The sequence below is a fragment of the Rutidosis leptorrhynchoides genome, chromosome 5, assembly GCF_046630445.1.
Source record: "Rutidosis leptorrhynchoides isolate AG116_Rl617_1_P2 chromosome 5, CSIRO_AGI_Rlap_v1, whole genome shotgun sequence".
NCBI lineage: Eukaryota > Viridiplantae > Streptophyta > Magnoliopsida > Asterales > Asteraceae > Rutidosis > Rutidosis leptorrhynchoides.
The window spans coordinates 300,537,393-300,541,703 of record NC_092337.1 but is presented as its reverse complement, the minus strand read 5'-3'; the positions used below and the strand labels follow the sequence as shown (position 1 = coordinate 300,541,703).

General features: G+C 30.6%; 1 non-coding gene across 1 annotated transcript; it reads right to left on the bottom strand.

The window, feature by feature from the left end:
- Positions 1-3,863: 3,863 nt before the first annotated feature.
- Positions 3,864-3,970, bottom strand: LOC139851196 (small nucleolar RNA R71). Its single transcript, XR_011760552.1, has one exon. It is a non-coding gene; the product is annotated as a small nucleolar RNA R71 (small nucleolar RNA).
- Positions 3,971-4,311: the final 341 nt, after the last annotated feature.

Here is a 4,311-nt window from a genome sequence, read left to right as displayed (position 1 = left end):
AAATACAATCAAAGAGGTTCCAATTATTGATAAGAAACATCTCGAAATTACAAGAGTACAAGATTCAAAACGCAAAGTACAAGATATAAAATAGTACGCAAGGACGTTCGAAAATCCGGAACCGGGACCAGAGTCAACTCTCAACGCTCGACGCAACGGACTAAAAATTACAAGTCAACTATGCACATAAATATAATATAATATTTAAATAATTCTTATAATTATTTATATATTATATAAATAATAAAAATCCGTCGGCAAGAAAGACTCCAAAGTTGGTGAGCTGGAATTTCAAACTCCGCGACTCGCGGAGTTTGAAGGCAAAAAATGCCGCGAGTCGCGGAGATTACCTGGACGAAAATTCCTATAAAAGCAAACGAATTCTGATCATTTTCATATCCAATATATCAATCTCTCTATCTATATACGTAATATTTATATTTATAGTTTATATTTTAATTTTAATTTTAATTTTAATCCTAGTAATAAGGGTATGTTAGCGAATGTTGTAATGGTGTAAGTCGAAATTCTGTCCGTGTAACGCTACGCTATTTTTAATCATTGTAAGTTATGTTCAACCTTTTTAAATTAATGTCTCGTAGCTAAGTTATTATTATGCTTATTTAATCCGAAGTAATCACGATATTGGGCTAATTACTAAAATTAGGTAATTGGGCCTTGTACCATAATTGGGGTTTGGATAAAAGAACGACACTTGTGGAAATTAGACTATGGGCTATTAATAGGTTTTATATTAACTAAACAATACCTTGTTAATTTAATATACAAACTTATAATTCGACGTATTTATATATAACCACATACGCTTGACTGGGTAAGGTGGGCGGGATATTTATAAATACCAATAATTATTCATTTTACCGGACACGGAACTGGATTAATAGTTAATAGACTTGTTGAAACAGGGGTGAATTACATTCAAGGGTAATTGGTGTAATTGTTAACAAAGTAGTAAAACCTTAGTTTACACGCAGTCGATAACCTGGTGTATTCATTAAACAAAGTATTAAAACCTTGTTACAATTCGAATCCCCAATTAGTTGGAATATTTGACTTCGGGAATAAGAATAATTTAACGAAGGCTTTCGCTCTTTATATTTATGACTGATGGACTATTATGGACAAATCCGTATGGACATATTAAATAATCCAGGACAAAGAACAATTAACCCATGGGCATAAAACTAAAATCAACACGTCAAACATCATGATTACGGAAGTTTAAATAAGCATAATTTTTTTATTTCATATTTAATTTCCTTTATTTTATATTTAATTACACTTCTAATTATCGCACTTTTATTGTTATCATATTTAATTATCGTACTTTTTAATTATCGCAAGTTTATTTTATCGCACTTTTATTTATCGCAATTTCATTATCGTTATTCACTTTACGCTTTAAATTAAGTCTTTTATTTATTTAATATTTTACATTTAGTTTTAACTGCGACTAAAGTTTTAAAATCGACAAACCGGTCATTAAACGGTAAAAACCCCCCTTTATAATAATAATATTACTTATATATATATTTGTATTTTTATAAAATAAAACTAATATAGCGTTAAGCTTTGTTTAAAGATTTTCCCTGTGGAACGAACTGGACTTACTAAAAACTACACTACTGTACGATTAGGTACACTGCCTATAAGTGTTGTAGCAAGGTTTGAGTCTATCCATTCAATAAATAAATAAATATCTTGTGTAAAATTGTATCGTATTTAATAGTATTTCCTTGTAAAAATTAATAGTATTTTATACCCCTCTGCTTTAACTATCAAGTATTTTTGGCGCCGCTGCCGGGGAGAATCTAGCTTAAAAGCCGGAAGCGCAACGCTAAATATTAAAAAAAAAAAAAAAGATTTTTATTTTTAGTTTACTTTTATTAAAATTCACTTTTGTAAAAATACGTTTTTAATTATTCGAAAGTATAAAAAGAAAACAAAAATTTATATATTTTTTAAAGATTTTGTTAAATATTTAAGTTTTATAAAGTTTCTTTATTTTTATTTTATAAAAATATAAGTTTTATTTAAATATTTTTATTTAAAACATAAAAAAAAAACGTCGAATTAAAAAAAGTACCTGAGTTGAAAATTGGAACCCCGCGACTCGCGGAGTTTGCTGCTTCGAGCACCGCAACTCGCGGAGCCTCCCTGACACACGTGACAGAACCCTAATTTCGCATTAATTACGGATTTTATTATTATTATTATTAATAAACCCTAATTAGTTTAATTATTATTATAATTATTTTAAGTTTTTAAATTAAATTGTATTTTAAATTTTAATTAGTTTTAAATAAATTAATAGTTTTATAAAATAAATAATATAAAAATAATATTTTTATAAAAATTGTACTTTTTACAACTTTTTGTATATTTTTATATTTTGTCCATTTTTAATTGTTTTAGCGTAATATTTGTATTTTTCGCTCGTATTTAGTTTTAAGATATAGTTTTTGCCATAGTTATTTTTTACTTCTAGATTTTTAGATTTTGCCGTAAAATCCCTTAAGTGCTTTTTCTTTAGACTAAGATTTAGGTGCTTTAGAATTTTGCGACGCCTTTTTAAGTTTTAGTTTCTTTTTAAGTTATTGCCATTTGGGATATAGTTTTTCTTGTAAGCTTTAATATTTTTAGACACCTTTTACTATGTATCAATTATCATTCCAATTAGTAATCTCAATTTGCGATTATAATTTTAAGTTAGTGATAGTAATAAGGTTGGGTTAGGCAAGTGTTTTAAAGTTCTATAAGTCACTCTTTTTCTTTCTTATTTTTATTTTTCGATTTTTTTCCGACGCACTCTTTTTCTTTCTTATTTCTCGCTATTCTAGTTTTAGGACATAGATTTTTATTCTACTTCTTATCTAAATTTCTTAAAATTATGAAAATTTATTTTAAGTGGTTAAATTGATAGACATCAAAATTTTCTGGTTCGTAGTAATAGTTGGATTTGTACGTGGACCGGGTTATTGGAGCCAAACAGTCCTCAATTATATTGAGACCAAACGAATCCTACCCCTCTGCTGCATCTTTTGGCTATTCAAAACGTGGGCAAAATCAGAAAAGTCCATTGATTGGATAACTTATATAATTTTTCTTTTCTTTTTAAAAACTAATAGGATATTCAGTGAATGCACCGAGCAAGACGTTCTCTACCTTTTGTACGTTCACCACCTGTAACTAGATCAAGACATTTAGCAAATATTACCGCCGTCGATTTTTCTTTAGAATCGTCATCCAGTCGACCAAGTACTCCAGTTCAAATTTTCGATAATCCATTTTTTGAACCCGACCTCACAATTGAGAATCCGGAGAATATTCAGGGACGATTCATAGATCCTGAACCATTAAATTTTCCTCCGGAACCACCAATCATTCAAACAGAGATTGTTGAGGAACGAACCATTAAATCAGAATCCTCTAGTGATTCCGATTCAACAAATTCAATTATTGAGAATCTGGAACCTTTAAGTATGGAAGACCGAATGAGAGCTAAACGCACTGGCCAAGGTCACGCAATTACTCATCCTGACATTAATGCGCCAGATTATGAAATCAAAGGACAAATTCTACACATGGTGACTAATCAATGCCAATTTAGTGGTGTGCCAAAGGAAGATCCAAATGAACATCTTCGTACCTTTAATAGGATCTGCACTCTATTTAAAATAAGAGAAGTTGAGGATGAACAGATATATCTCATGTTATTTCCCTGGACTTTAAAGGGAGAAGCCAAAGATTGGTTGGAATCGTTACCTGAAGGGGCGATTGATACATGGGACGTTTTAGTTGAAAAATTTCTTAAACAATTCTTTCCTGCATCTAAAGCCGTAAGACTTCAAGGTGAAATTGTTACGTTCACACAGAAGCCAAATGAAACTCTATATGAGGCGTGGACAAGATTTGAAAAGTTATTAAGAGGATGTCCGCAACATGGTTTAGATACCTGTCAAATAGTACAAATATTCTACCAAGGATGCGACATCACTACAAGGAAAGACATAGATATAGTAGCTGGTGGTTCCATTATGAAGAAAACCGAAACTGATGCTTACAAAATTATTGATTACACTGCTTCCCACTCACATGAGTGGCACCAAGAAAAAGATATCGTTAGATCATCTAAAGCAGCTAGAGCCGATTCTAGCCATGACTTAGATTCCATTTCCGCAAAGATAGATGCTGTGGAGAGACGAATGAAAAAGATGACTAAGGATATTCACTCAATACGAATTAGTTGTGAGCAGTGTGGAGGACCACATTTGACAAAAGATTGTCTCA